General features: G+C 40.4%; 1 protein-coding gene across 2 annotated transcripts in view; it reads left to right on the top strand.

The window, feature by feature from the left end:
• LOC135492916 (E3 ubiquitin-protein ligase RNF213-like) overlaps nucleotides 1–16,760 on the top strand; it is a 201,034-nt gene that overhangs the window by 10,817 nt on the left and 173,457 nt on the right. The window lies entirely within an intron of this gene.

Raw genomic sequence — 16,760 nt, 5'->3', positions numbered from 1 at the left:
TCCGAAAACAAAATTTTGAAATTGATGATTTTTGGCCTATTAAACCAAAAATCGTCCATGTATTAACACTTTCAGCGCCAAGGCTTTTTTCAGTGTTTTCCGTGTGGGGCCTGCGTTCCCCCGATTTTACCCCTTAATAGAAATAATCCAGCATCGCCAGTATATCTTTTCAGTGGCATTCTTGTTACGATGGTAGCGGAAGTCATTGAAAATTAAAACTTTCGAGTCCTTCCTCAGCCCTCTTGTCACGTACGCCATGCTAAAAAATGACTACCTGAACAGAAAATCGCGTGATGCTGGGTCAGGATGATTCGCAGAATCGGGGGTGAAGAAGCATCTCCTTGTAGATATTTCAGAATTTGAAATAAAGAGAATGTCGTCTATACTAGTTTATTAACTTTGGTATAAGAGAAGATACAGAAGCTGAGTGAGCAAGGAAGCCATTATAATCTGAATAAATGAGCATCATCTTATACAAATAAGGAGCTGGTATTTATCAAGCAGAGACATCTACACTAAGATATTGTAACTAAAGTATAAACTAATAACATCTCCCTCCTTGAATCAACACAAGGTTTTGATGAGTCATACCATGGTATACATGTATACAGATATTACACAGTACAGGTAAAGCATCTTGTAGTAAATTACACATCATCACATGGAAGTGAGTCATTAGTTACCACTGCTGATCAGTGTAGAGATTGTCTACGGAAGTTTTCAAGTACTGATGCTATGCATATAAAGTACAAAATATATAATTTGATCTGTCGATTTCCCACATTTGATCAGTCGAAACTTGTGAACATTAGTGGATCTACCCTAAACGACCTGTTTAACGATAAACTCACCATTATCTTCCAATACGCCTGGAGAGACGTTCATGACGTCCTGGATAGATATAATACGAACACGGTCTCGTCCTTACGGACCAACTTGTGCAGAAAAGTGCAAACGCGATTCAGCTATATACAAGACTGTCGGGCAATCAATAGACAGGTGAAGCACAAGATGCTGCAGGACATATTTGGCTTCAGCCTTGTAAATATTGAGCTGTCATCAGATGCCGACAAAATATTTACGTGTGCTGCAAAGGGCGGCCCTTCTAACGACCAGTCTACGGTTGATACCAGCACTGGTGATCAGCACGGTATTAACGAGTTGGTTACGATAGTTACTAACTTAGTGAACGAGTGTCAAAGCTTGAAAATGAAGTTAAGTCCCTAGCTGTTGAAAATGGTCATCTTAAACGAGCTCTCAGCAAACCCGATGAAGATGTCCCAAAGAATCCAGCAGGGGACCCAACCCCTCCGGCTCAGTCGGCCCGCTCCGGTCTCCCTCTTATAAATCCGGAAACCGAGTTTCCGAGCACTTCCTCAAACTCGAGTAGCAGTGACCAGGAGGATGTAGATAACCTCGCAAACTTCGTCCCACCCCCTCGGCAACAACGCAAGCTTCAGAAGCGTAACCGAAAGCAGGCCATCAAAGAGGCTGCATTCTGTTACATCTCCCTCCTTGAATCAACACAAGGTTGGTAAGGGTATATTGCAGGGTACCCTCCCGAAAAAACAAGCCTAGCGAGCGAAAAACGGCAAAATCGGCTGCTCCAAATTCAAAATTTTAAATTTTCATGTAATTTTTGCAAGCTCTCCGCACCCCATTTCCAATTCTAAAATGGTTAATTTGGGAACCGACCAGCAATATACCCTTACTCTACACCCTCCAAAAAAACCACTAAAGTTCCTTAACACTAATTTTCTTGAAAACCTATCTAATAAAGGGTTAAATTTAGCTTCTCACGCAAAAACGTCAATCCCCAGAGTCACTCCAAACGATATCCAACATTTCTAACATTTCCACGTATCAAAATAAATCGAAAAATCAAAAAACACCCCTCCCTCACATCAGATATTTCACTAATGGTCCAGTTCCGATCACCAACAATAAAATACACCCACACACTTTCCCAACACACGCACTCTCTGCACATTGAAACCATCATCTCTACAAATAACGGGAATCCCCAACGAAAATCCCTAGAGCAAGCGATCAATAAATTGCTTTTATCAACAATAAAACAAACATAGCATAATTTCAAAGTTGTGTGCGCAGATTAGCTCAGTCAGTTCAGCATAGGGCATGTAAACATAAGGTAATGGGTTTTGTGGTTCGAATCTCGATGGGGTCGGGAGAAAATATTTATCATGATAATATTTTGTATGACCATGATAAGTTATTGTGGGTTCATGATAATAATATTAATAATTGCTTTATTGACCGAGATCAAAATAATGTAAGTCACTTTTTCTCTTCTAGGAGAAATATGCTCTACTTCTGAGTCATTGAAATAAACCTATGCAAGTGCAATCTGGTGTCATTTTTATGAACTATCAAGTGATGTTTTGTTTCATCAACAGTGATGTTATTTTATTCCATGAGGAGTATAGACTTAGCTTTATTCATTGTTTTGTTTTCCAACGGGTTTTGGCTCTCCCTCGGGCACTCCAATGGGAGTCCCACCCCTGCTGAAACCACTGACCCCCTCGAAACTACTGTCTGCTTTTTAATTGGAGAAAACCTTGGAGCAAACCTTTGTCTAAATAAAAATATTCCAGCAATGAATGTTAAAGGTATAGTTAACCACCAATAATTAAATTTAGATTCAGATTTATCAGAGCATCGCTCTACTTCATAGTCAACATCCCCCTGGGTTATACCTTCAGAAGTTTGAGCTGGTGGTAATTCGTTGATAATTTTTCCATTAATACGATCAATCTTTTTTTTTCTTTAGCTCACTGGACGCTTTCCTGATTCCCGAGAACAAGCAATCTGTTTAGGCGATCTTTGTTTTTTAGGTATCGAAGTGGGTAGATTAGATTCAGAGGCTGTTACATCTTTCCCTTGGGAGTTGTTCACCCGAACTTCGTTCGGCGGGACTTCGTTCGCAGTTTCCTGATGTCCACTCTGCATTTATTTCCCAAAAATGTAATGATTTATTATCTGTTGGCTCTCCAACACTTAGTGTGTACTTCTCGCTACTTCGTGTACTACAATTGCTGAGAGTGAGTAAACTAGTTGTGGCTACGGCCATATGAGCTCCCAATTTCAAACTGAGAAAACCAGTCCACCTATCCAGCTCAATCATCACGATGTAATCATTTCTAAGATCCTCATACAGATTATCTCTGTCACAATTCGGTAAAATCCACCCAGCTAAAGAGGAATAAGCTTTGATGGACGTTTTGCTAAACGTGTCACTAACTCTGGATGATAAGCTACTCTGATAAATCCTGTGATACTTTAAAACTTCTTTTTCTGACATATAGTCAAGATCGTTAAAAGTTAATTGTTTCCCAGTGAATTCTTTTGTCTTTCCAGTGGCAACTAAAATCTCTAGATCCCCCTTTGCGCGTCTACTTTGTTCAGACAAGACTTGACTAGGGGTGACTGGATTTTTACTAGGGGTGACTGGGTTTTGACTGGGGGTTACACTACTTTGTTGCCTAGTCTGATTTTTATTCATCTTTAGTTGATAATTAGTTTGTCTGCTAGTCTGACTGCTAGTCGGTATTGAGGACACTATGGCATCTATCAAATCTTCACTTGAATCGATTTCTCTGCTAAGAGTTTCTCTGCTATGCGTTTCTTTGCTATGCGATTCTCTGCTCGTTTAAGAACTAAAAATTCTCTTGGAAATTCCAAACGTAAAATCAGTTTTGATGACCTGTTTTTTCTTGATAGATCTAAAATTTCATCCCTTTCACATTTGGGAATTATGTCGTTTTCCTGTAACGTCATCTTCATTGAATCTTCAACCTTGTTAAAAAACAGGATCAACATACGAATGTTTTCCCTAAAATCCTTCACAATAGAGTTGTATTTTTTAACAAAAACCCAAGTAGTGATTCCATAATGCCTTCCTGAAAACGCCAAGTTACAAAGCTCGCTTGATTTTCTCTTACTGTCATGCAAATTGGCGCAGTCATCAATAATGAAAAGTGTGTTCGAACCTTTATAAACTTCCATGGCAGTAAGTAATGATTTATTCAGATTATTCTTAACAATATTGAGGTCAATAATAATGAAATTTTTATCTTTGAAAATCCAATCTCGGTTATATGTCTCATTGTGTTCAAAGGTTGGACAAAACAGAATGATGTTTTCAAAATTTCATTTGTAGTAAGTCTCCAACAAATCTAAGACGAAGTGAGTTTTTCCACAATTTGTGCAGCCAGAAATAATGGCATTGAAAGGTTCGTAAATAAACAATGATGAGCTAGCAGAAGATAATGTCATTTATCCAAGATATTTATCCAAGGATTCATCCAACAGATTTATTTCATTTGGTTCCGCGGTATGAGACCATTATCGTATAGATATTCTGCAGATAAATTACCAAGTGTAACTACCAGACTAAGTTTTAGAAACTCATTGATATCGGCCTGGCTGGGATCTCCAATTTTCATTTTTTTAAATCTTCTCATCACAATGCTGTAACCTACCGTAATTCCCGATAAAACAAAACTTCTATAAAGCGTGATCACAATATCTTTCTTGTCAATTGTCTCCATTTATAAACCATAAAATTAACCTAATTCATTACGCTCATGATTTGAGAATTTTGAACATTTAACTGTGCATCTGAAAAAATAAATATGTGCATTTTGTACGGACCTTTTGTCCCATCTTTCACCGAATTCCATCTTTTGTGTTTTGCAAAGCTATTCCACTGCCATGCAGATTATGGTTCTCAGATCAAGCCACAACCCAAAATAGTTCTCATCACCATAATACTTTTCAAGAGTTAAATTACAGCCGTGTTTTCTTAATATCTTCGGACATGAAATGTTTTTTCGCTTCTTCCCACTGATCAAACAATCTCATTCCTTCGGGGTATATTTTATTAGCCACTCCCTCGATCGTAACTTTCAAATTTGAAATTCCTGGGTTTTCGAATTTTTCACTATCTCTGGTACCATCGTTATGTGAGCTTACAAATAGTAACAAAATTCCTTTGATGGATCTTTTTGGAAAATTGATATATTAATTAATTGTTGTTTCGTTTGTCTCCACGTTTATTATCTTAAATTGATCTATCCAATCGTAAAATACCGAAAATCCAGAATTATAATTATTTTGTAATTGCCTCGCAACTCTTTCATCTGTAACAGTGTCATATTCCATACATATATTTTTCAATTGATAATTCATATTCGCAGTTGTGGTTGTGAAAATTACATCCTCTTTTGGTGCCAAGGTCATGCTGAATATAACGTCCTCCTGAATGGGAAATTTGTAAAACGGAGCGTGGGTTGAGAGCAAGTCAAAGTCAATTAGGATTTTGTACTTATTGTCAAAAACGTCTTTCAAAGTCTTCTCATTGCTGGTTTGCCCGATGATGTCAGCTAAAGCTACCCCGGATCTAAGTTGTCTGAGGATACTGCTTTGTATTCCCTGAAATACTCGATTTTCTTTCTCCTCATTGGACAGCCACAAGTCTTTGTAGGTGGTGTACAAATTATAGTTATCTGTTTCGAGAAGGTTTTCTGTCCCCAACTTAACAGTCAGTTTTGAAATAAGATTTCTCCCCAAATTATTTACTACAGAATTTTTGCCATTTCCTCAGATAATAACATCCGCCGACAGAAAAACACTACCAGGTACAATCATTTAACTTTGGAATCCTCACATACAGAGTTTCCTTTGGTTGTGCCGACCATGGGTTGTGAGTGATAATGTGATGGTGACGTTCAGCTTTCAAACCTAGTGGAACGCGATTGCTTCTGTGGGGGTTTAACACTTTTCCTGTTGCCATTTATTTAGGAAGATTTATTCTTCCCCCTAAACGTTTTGACACCTTCGATCAAACCATAGATTATTGAACTTACAAGAACGAGCAATAAAATTATCAGATTCTCCGCCAGAATGAATGATTGACACGATCGAACCTATTATTCCTGGTAGAGCTGCGCACCGATTTCTTAGCCAATTCTTTTAACCAATTCGCAAACTTCTTGAGTCTTGGTTCTGGTTCTGGAGGAGTTGGTCCAGGGGGATTCGGAGGTTTTACTGCATCAAAAGAATTACTGATAGAAAGACCTAAGGTTGTGAAAAACATTATTTTCGCAGTTACAACTGCTCCAATAGTTAAGCCTTCCAATTTGAAGAGTAATTTTAATCTTATCTTTCAGAGGTATTTTTGTGTCTGGTTTTTTAATGTAGTCTCTCCAAATTCTCTTCCATCTTCCTTTTTGTGATTCAGATTCATCATTAAGATATTTCAAATTTCTCTTTTCTTGGTCTAATTCTCCTTTATCATCTTCTTCGCAACAGAAACAGTTTCCTTATCATATTGTTCATCAAGTAGTGCAATCTTACTGATAATTCGAGAAGCAGGTACCTTGAGCGCGGAGACCTCACATATAGGGAAATCTCACATATAGGGAACTCACGATCAGGGAAGTCATTTCAGTGCATCCAGGCGGCGGTGTACACTTACTCATAGTGTGGTTATTTAATCGAATCACAGGTGGTGCTCAAGTTGTATGTATCCACTATGGTCTGTTTTGAATTTTCATGGAAAGTAAATTGATTTTTAGTCAACACACTCATAATGGGGAGACTTTTAACAGTTTATGGCTATGGAAGGTATACTTAGTAGGCCTATCGACAATATCGTTAGTTATTCACTAGTAAGCAGGCCATTGTAAATGTAAGAGTAAGCATTTTATTTTTAGGATTGTTTTTCCTAACAAATGTTCCTCTTTTTGGGTGGGTGTGTGGTGGTGGTGGTGGGGGGGGGGGGGGGGGCTACTGCTGATGCGTGTACTTTATTTTAGGGGAAGGTTGGGTGTCGTCTCGAACTGAACCCAAAACTTTTGATCCAACCATTACAATTCTCTACACATCCTTTGCTGGACGACCTATGCGTAAAATATTAAAGGGAAGTTATCCCCAATTTTATTAATTTGTGGGTTAAAGGGAATTATACGTGAATCATATAAATGTCATTTTTTATCATTAACCGAACAGTGTTTGTATCGTATATATTACTTGTCACACTACATGAATTTGGAGCGAGTAGATCACTTGACTTCCTTGCATGTGAGGTGAGACTATCTTATGTCTTACCTCATACTACAGAATGATGGAGTAAGTTGTTCACCTGATTTCTGTATGTGAAGTCTGATGCGCCTCGATACCATCGCTTCCCTGAATTTGAGGTGGGAGTATCCTTTACTTACACTACATGTACTTAGAGTGAGTAGTTCACTTAACTTCCTTGTATTTGAGGTCTTGATTTACCATCACTACCATCACCATACCATCACTTCCGTGAATGTGAGGTGGGAGTATCTTGTACCGTTGACTACACGAAGTAAGATTGTGTTGTTCTCTTGATTTCCCGGTTAGCGAGGTCTGGTTAATCTGGAGACAATCGTTTCCCTGAATGTGAGGTGAGAGTATCATATATATTACCTGTCACACTACATGAATTTAGAGCGAGTAGTTCTCTTGATTTCCCAGTTTCTGAGGGCTGATTTACCTCGAGACTATCGCTTCCCTAGATGTGTGGTGAGAGTATCTTATACCTTATACAGGAAGTTAGAGTGGGTAGTCTTCTTGATTTCCCTGTATGTGAGGTCTAATCTACATCAACACCATCGCTTCCCTGGATGTGAGGTGAAAGTATCTTGTACCTTAGACTACAGGAAATAAGAGTGCGTAGAGTTTTCTAGATTTCCCTGTATGTGAGGTCAAATCTACCTCGACACCATCGCTTCCCTGGATGTGAGGTGGGAGTATCTTATACTTTACACTTCAGTTAGTTAGAATGAGTAGTTCACTTCCTTGTATGTGAGGTCTTGATTTACCTCGATACCATCACTTCCGTGAATGTGAGGTGGGAGTATCTTTGTACATTAGACTACACGAAGTTAGATTGTGTAGTTCTCTTGATTTCCCGGCCAGCGAGGCCTGTTTAACCTGGAGACAATCGTTTTCCTGAATGTGAGTCGAGAGTATCGTATATATTACCTGTCACACTACATGCATTTAGAGCGAGTAGTTCTCTTGATTTCCCAGTTTCTGAGGGCTGATTTACCTCGAGACTATCGCTTCCTTAGATATGAGGTGAGAGTATCTTATGTCTTACCTGTCACAATACAGGAACGTAAGAGTGAGTAGTTCACTTGATATCCCCGGGCCTGTAAGTGAGGTCTGATTTGCCTCGATACCATCGCTTTCCTGAATTTGAGGTGGGGGTATCTTATATCTTACTTGTCACACTGCAGGAAGTTAGAGAGAGTGGTTCTCTAGATTTCCCTGAATGTGAGGTCGGATTTACCGACTAGAGTGAGTGAGAGTGAGTGAGGAAGTTAGAGTTAGTAGTTCACTTGACTTTCTTGTACTACGTGAGGTCTGATTCACCTAAAGAGCATCGCTTCCCTGAATGTGAGTGTATCTTATATCTTCCCTCTCCTACAGGAAGTTGAGTCAGTATGTCTACGCTGTATGTGAGGTGTGATTTACCTGGATACCATCTGCTTCCCTGAAAGTGTTGTGTTGTGTTGTGGGAGTATCTTATATCTTACCTGTCATACATGAAGTTAGAGTTAGTAGTTCTCCTGACTTCCTAATATTTATGTCTGATTATAACCTCGATACCATCGCCTCCCTAAATGTGAGGTGGGAGTATCTTCTATATCTTTCTTGTCACACTGCAGGAAGTTAGAGTGAGTATAGTTAACTAGACATCCTTGTATTTGAGGTCTGATTTACCTACTGGACACCATCACTTCCCTGAATATGAGGTTGGAGTATCTTATATCATACCTGTCCTGCAGGAAGTTAGAGAGAGTAGTTCACTTGACTTCCGCGTATGCGTGGTCTAATCTACCTGAAGAGCATTGCTTCTCTGAAACGGATTGTATCTTATATCTTCCCTCTTCTACACGAAGTTGGGTCCGTATGTCACTTGATTTCGCTGTATTTTGGGTCTGTTTTACCTGGATTCCATCGCATCCCTGAATGTGAGGTGGGGGTATCTTACATCTTACCTGTCATGCAGGAAGTTAGAGTAAGTAGTCCACTTGATATCCTTGTATGTGAGGTCTGATTTACCTCGAAGCAATGTGAGGTAGGAGGATCTTATATCTCACCTGCCATACAGGAATTTAGAGTGAGTAGTTCACTTGACTTCCTAGTATGTGAGGTCTGATTTACCTGGAGACCATCGCTTCCCTAAATGTCAAGTGAGAGAGTATCTTATATCTCACCAGTCATAGAGAGTGAGTAATTTACTTGACTTTCTTGTATGTGAGGTCTGATATAGACTCTACCTGACAGAATACCATCGCTTCCATGAATGTGAGGTGGGAGTATTTTGAACATTACCTGTTATACTAGTGGTGAGAAGTTCACTTGGTTGCTCTGTATGTGAGGTCTGATCATACCTCGGGACAATCGCTTCCCTGAATGCGATGTGAGAGTACTTACTGTAGAATCCCGTCTGACCCGCCTATTTAAGGCCTGTATTTTTGTGAATGATAGGCTTTTATTGTGGACATGTGACATAACAGGTTGTTTCATTTATCATTAAATCCATTACCTTCCATCTAAGGGGTATACCTGATGAAAACAATTGATTTCAGAAGCACAGGAAGTGGCTTAACCTTCGGCAAATGACTATGACAGGCGGGTGCATACAATAAAATGGAGTAAAGTATCCAATCAAACATGTGATCCCAAAGTGGCCCCTTCAAATTGGCGCTCAATACCGGTATTCACAATATCCTGTATTATGAGACAATCTAGTGTGAAGGAAGTAGTAGTCCTTTGAATAGATGCCGCGTTATAACGACATGCATTGGCAAAGACAGTATGGACAACACGTCCATAATAATCTAGTGTGAAGGGGGTGGTAGTCCTTGTAATAGGTGTCTCTATCACGTTTCAATTTAGAGGGAGTGCTAGTCCTTAGTAAAATGTCCACGACGCAACTTCGTATCATGACTTGGCAAAGAAATTTGTCCCCATGTGAAAATCAATATCATGGACCTACTGGCGAGGTTGAGGTCCTGCGTCATTGACGGCGCTGGGCCTGCATAGCGTTGAACTTTGGGACTAACATGCATCAGCTGAGGTAACCACTGCTTACACAATCCAGAAGTATTAAGGTAGCAGGAAGGATTGGGTGTTTGTGGTTTCTGAGTCTGAGGGGGTTGGTGTCTGTTGACTGTGCTTTAAGAGAGACTAGGCATGGCGCCAGTCTCTCTTAAAGCACAGTCAACAGGCATTTGGTCTCAGTATTTGGGTTTTGATTGCCATGACTGTACCCCTGTAAAAGTCAGAGGAGGAGAAGTTTGGAATGATGAAAGCATTGAAGAAGAAGAAATGTTATTATTGAGGAAAGCAAAATTTATTATGAGACTAGAAGGCAGTGTCCTGACTTCATTATTTTGAAAATGGCGGTCTGAACACATTAAAAGGTGGAACATGGCATTTTATCGACTTTGAAGTGTTCCGCAGTTAAAGGGAGACTATAGGCAGCAGCTAGGTAGGCATGATAAAGTCATACAAATTTGCCAATAGGGGTCAGTCATATCTCTAGGCATGGCGCCAGTCTCTCTTAAAGCACAGTCAACAGGCATTTGGTCTTAGTATTTGGGTAAGTACAGAATCAAGGCAGCTCAGAGAGCAATGATTGAACGATGCTGTGGACAAGTCCAAGGATACTGCATCAGTCACGACGGGCCAACTTCTCATCAGAAAGCGTCACCACCAGCGTATTCAATGTTCAGTTCCAACCTGTACCAGTCCAATGCACGCCTGTCATGGTCAGCAGTGGTCAGCTTAGCGCGATATGGAACATTCTTCCGAAACTCAAGCGAGGGAAGTCTGCTCATTAGCCTATCTCGCGCACTGCTCCTTCTTGTCAAACATCGTAGTGAAATCGTGGTACAGTGGGGCGTCCTCGAGGATTGCAGCTGGTCGGACAGACGTGAGGTGGAATGTGGGCGGCTGCACTTCTTCGTTGATGTGCGATGGCAGATAGCACAGTTGTTGCGTTGCATGACAGCTGAAAGTGAATGTGATATCATAGAACTGAGGCGTTTGCAATGAGACTATAGGTGAAGTAGAAGCAAGGAGTGAAATGGGCCATCTTCCAGTGACTTATATACAGAGTAAGGGCACTGGGTGTTGTTAGATTCAGCATTGAATGTATTCCTCGTACAAGCGTGAATAGTGTGGACATACAGTGAGAGGTGAGAGACCCCTATTGACTACTTCTTGTATCTTTATCTTGGATATTATGTTAGTATTGAACTTCTAGCCATGGAATATGAAGAAATTGAAGTTGTAGGCATGGAATATGAAAAATTATTCAACGGTGAAAGACATTATTCCATGAGGCTTTGCCGTGATCGCAAAGGACGCGACGCGATTGGTTCACATGCTAATGAGGTATGATAATGATAATTACCTCTATAATGCTACTTGGATAGCGACTGTGTCGTTGATTGCAACAGTGGTCTATGTCAATGTGTGCCTGTAATGTCAATGAAGTATGATGAGGTGATGACGATAGTGCAATTATTAAATATTGGCAAGAGATCATACTACAACATAGGTCTTGTTTTTGACAGATGACTGTGCGACATTCCCATTGGGTCTTGTTAGAGTCAGCGCTGCATGTATTCCTTGTACAAGCTTGAATAGTTGTGACGGACTTTGAGGGGTGAGAGACCCCTATCGGCTACTTCGGCTAACTTTATCTTGCCTACCTAGCTGCTAGCAATAGTGCCCCTTTATCAAGACTGAAACCCACTGTGCGGGGCTAAGAAATTACCTTTATAATCCTAGTTGGAGAACCACTGTGTAGATGATTTGAAGAGTGCTCTGTGGATGTGTGCCTGTAATGTCAATGAAAGTATGATGAGGTGATGACGATAGTGGAATGACGAAATATTGGAAAGAGATCTATTCCTAGAAGAACATATGTCCTGTTTTGACTAGGTGGCGCATTTTAGAATCAGCAGTGAGCACTGTGTGTAACATGGTGGAGGCAGCGGAGATAATAACTGTGTCGAAAGTATTGTTATAGGGCCTTCCCTAGGCCCATGGGGTTAAATTTACAATCCACGATTGAAAAGACGTAGTTTGATCGCATTCAACTATAAATCCATTGAACAGTTGTGTTCCTCTAGTCAACCGATGACCTTTTGTTGGGCCATGATCGGGGATTGTAAACTGTAAATGTATTATGGACTGGGAGACGGGGGAAACACAAGTGAAATAGACCAAAACAAGTGATTTTGGGGCTTTGGTTTAGACGCATGCCCCACATGCGCCATGCAGGATTATACGGTTCATGTGAACTTGTTGACATCTACATGATCTAGTGCTGTTATTGGTCATGGACATGGTAGGCCTAATCATCATGGCTATATGTTTCAGGAAAAGCTCGGAGTAAAATGAACTGCCGATGAATAATGATGTTGTTCATGTTTACCATGTTTACTAGTACATAGCCATAGGGTATGCACTGGCCAGTGCACTTTCTGCACGTCGTCATGGTCATGTACCGTGTACGTGATACCTTGCATATTTTGTTTTTTGAATGCGCATGCTTAGTTTTTGGGCAAAATCACTTGTACCAACACTAATGAACAATGTCTTCTTATCCCTATGACTCCATACACAGTGAGGGCATTGTCCCATTCCCATCAAATGGTAACTTATTGTACCGTATTAGGGTGGAAGTTGGGGAGCAGATACCTACCGTTGCACGCCTGTCATAATCAGCAGTGATGAGCTTAGCGCGATATGGAACATTCTTCAGAAACTCAAGCGAGGGAAGTCTGCTCATTAGCATATCTCGCGCACTGCTCCTTCTTGTCAAACATCGTAGTGAAATCGTAATGATAAAACGTCTGGCTTTGCGCCAGACGTTGAGACTAATAAGTGAAGAACTAATAGGTAAAGAACTTCTACTTGCGCGAGACTGCTCTGATAAAATTATCATTGCAGAGACTACGGTGACGTACACATATATTTTTTACAATCAAAAATGCCCTCAAAAGACGACATGGAATGATTATTTTATTGATATTTCCTACTATATACCTTCCAATTATCACTTTATACAAATAGATCGGCGTTAGGTCGCATGCTTTTCTTTCCTGGTGACACTATAAAGCAAAATAGTTGCAACCCCGTAAATGCGCTATAAGTCCAATAATAAGTGACGGTGACCCGTTATAAATGTTTCGCCAGCTTCGCTTTTTTGCCGCTACGCGGCGCGTTGGGCCCTTGCGTCTAGTATGAAGAGGTTGGTAATCCCTGAATTACTAAGTACATGTAGTTGTGACTGCCACAACTACATTGCTGATGGCCTGCTCTCTCCATCACAATACAGTGTTAAGGGAATGCTAGTCCGACTTTGGGACAGTTTTCTTCGTCAAAACAACATAATTTGGCGGAGTCCAAAACATATCAACACAATACAGTATATTGTGAAGGGACTGATAGTACTTTGGATAAATGTCCTCGACACGGTAGTATCCATTCTATGGACTCTGTCCAAATGGAATGAGTGACTTGGACCGAGTGCCAAAATGTGCAATATGCACGAAAAATAGCCTTTTTGTAGATAAATGAAAGGAATCTGTATAGGTATATATACTGATATATATACTGATAAAAGAAGTACCCTCCCTCCTGTTTATCCAGCAAAGCGTACGAAAGTAACAGAATAAGCAGAGAAAAGCGAGTTAATTGAGTTGCGTTCCACTTACATTCCACATTTTACAATCAACACTTCTGGGCCATGTGGTTAGCGGCAGGCGTGGTACACTTCCATATTTGGAATAAAGCGAGTTCTGTGGTAATCTTGGGCGTTACTTGACTTAGCCCCGGGAAAACCCATAACCATATATGGTATTGAAATGCAAAGTGGTGGACGGTCACTAGATCAGGTGCGTTTATTGAAAGATTGAAAATAACACTGACCGTGCATGCCGTAGCCGTCATCATTCCAGTTCAGTCAAGCAAAATGAGCGAGTCTGGGGTCTAGTGTAGAGATGGTGTCAAGGTAGATTATACCTCACATACAGGGAAATCAAGTGACATACTGCCCCCATCTTTCTGTAGGAGAGGGAAGATAAAAGATACTCACACATTCGAGAGGTAAGACATAAGATAATCTAACCTCAAATTCGAGGAAGTGTTGGTCTTCTGGTAAACGAGACCTCGCTTACAGGGAAATCAAGGGAAATACTCACTCTAACTGTTTGTAGTGTAAGATATAAGATACACTAACCTCGCATTCAGGGAAGCGATGGTCTCCAGGTAAATCAGACATCACATACAAGGAAGTCAAGTGAACTACTTACTACTCACGCTAAATTCCTGTAGTATAAGGTATAAGATACACCCATGCACCTCACATCCGGGGAAGCAATTGTGTCGAGGTAGATTAGACCTCAAATACAGGGAAATCAAGTGACATACTGCCTCAACTATGAGAGGGAAGATATAAGATAAGAGATATAAGATAAGAGGGAAGATATAAGATATAAGATACTCTCACATTTGAGAGGTAAGATAAAAGATACACTCACCTCAATTTCAGGGAAGCGTTGGTCTCCAGGTAAACCAGGCCTCACCTACAGGGAAATCAAGAAAACTACGCAATATAACTTCCTGTAGTGTAAGGCTTAAGATACCCCCACCTCACATCCAGGGAAGCGATGGTGTCGAGGTAGATTAGACATCACATACAGGGAAATCAGGTGACTGCCTCAACTTTCTGTAGGAGAGGGAAGATGAAAGATAAACTCACCTCAATTTCAGGGAAGCGTTGGACTCCAGGTAAACCAGGCCTCACATACAGGGAAATCAAGAAAACTACGCACTATAACTTCCTGTAGTGTAAGGCTTAAGATCCCCCCACCTCACATCCAGGGAAGAGATGGTGTCGAGGTAGATTAGACCTCACATACAGGAACATCAAAGTGACATACTGACTCAACTTCCTGTGTAGGAGTGGGGAAGATATAAGATACACTCACAATTAGGGAAGCGGTGCTCTTCAGATTCACATACATACATGCCTTTTACTCACAAAACCACACTAATTCCAGCAAACAAACACTGTTCGGTTAATGATAAAAAATGACATTTATATAATTCACCTATAATTCCCTTTAACCCACAAATTAATAAAATTGGGGATAACTTCCCTTTAATATTTTACGCATAGGTCGTCCAGCAAAGGATGTGTAGAGAATTGTAATGGTTTGATCAAAAGTTTTGGGTTCAGTTCGAGACGACACCCAACCTTCCCCTAAAATAAAGTACACGCATCAGCAGTAGCCCCCCCCCCCCCCCCCCCCCCCCCCCCCAGCTCCACCACCACACACCCACCCAAAAAGAGGAACATTTGTTAGGAGAAACAATCCTAAAATAAAATGCTTACTATTACATTTACAATGGCCTGCTTACTAGTGAATAACTAACGATACTGTCGATAGGCCTACTAAGTATACCTTCCATAGCCATAAACTGTTAAAAGTCTCCCCATTATGAGTGTGTTGACTAAAAATCAATTTACTTTCCATGAAAATTCAAAACAGACCATAGTGGATACATTCAACTTGAGCACCATCTGTGATTCGACATGACCGCCAGACCCCGTTAGCGAAAGATGAGCAAAATAGGTGGAATGCCTCTCAGCTGGATGTTTATAATAGGTCAGATAAGCTGATTGATTGCACTGCGCGGCCTTCCTCCTAGACATCTACTATTGCACTACAGACACCACCTGCTGTGTTAGGTTTACCTGTCTTACTGGGTTCATTACCCTTGGTGCAATATGGGTATGTGGATTAGTGGATTAGATCGAATGCACTCAATGTGTTGCTGACATGGCTGAATGGGGTGCCGGTGTAGACGTTTAAAATGTCCTAGGATAAACTTTCCGGGAATAAAAGGATTCTATTATGCGCTGGAGATATTGACAATCATGGCCTGTATAGAACCATATGCCATAAATAGGCCCGGACACTTTTTCCAGGAGGGACACTTTCTACTTTTACACCGGCTTCATAAAAGAATCGTTCTTCAGATCATTTTTACAACAAGCGGACGACGATCCATTGTTTTTATGTGTTAGCACTGGGAGAATGTCAATAGTGGCTTTTGAAAATTCTCTTGCATTCCTGAGTCTATCGGTAACCTATTTACAGGTGTAAAATGGCATTAAGCAGGTTACTTCTGAAAGAAATAATTAATCTTGACCTGCTTGACGGGCTGCTTATGATGTCATTCTAAACCATCAGGCCGGTAATAATGGGAATGGACCACTGATTTTGATTTGTGGGTTATCATTATGTTAGCGTATTTTATAACTTTTTCACAATTTATTTTGTCCGACTTTTAACAAATTTTCCCTACTAATTCATAAGACTATCAATATTATTAGGTCTGCTTATCGATGTTTACGAAACTACTTTTCACCAATTTTATAAGCTAACATTGCGTAGGCCGAGTCCAGCATGTGAACGTCCACTTATGGCATTACTCCCTGTTATCACAGACTTGACATTGGCATGTCGTGTAACTTTTGAATAATAATCAACTTTTGAATAATAATCAAAGATCAATCAAATCTCACTGCCACAACCAGTAATTAAATACTATGTGTCCGACCCAAACAGACTCTAGGAACCGGTCAACATTTCATTAAAAACGGCACG

Source organism: Lineus longissimus, chromosome 8 (assembly GCF_910592395.1).
Source record: "Lineus longissimus chromosome 8, tnLinLong1.2, whole genome shotgun sequence".
NCBI classification, from domain to species: Eukaryota; Metazoa; Nemertea; class Pilidiophora; order Heteronemertea; family Lineidae; genus Lineus; species Lineus longissimus.
Note: the sequence above shows the minus strand (reverse complement) of the source record. Positions and strands in the feature narration are given on the sequence as shown.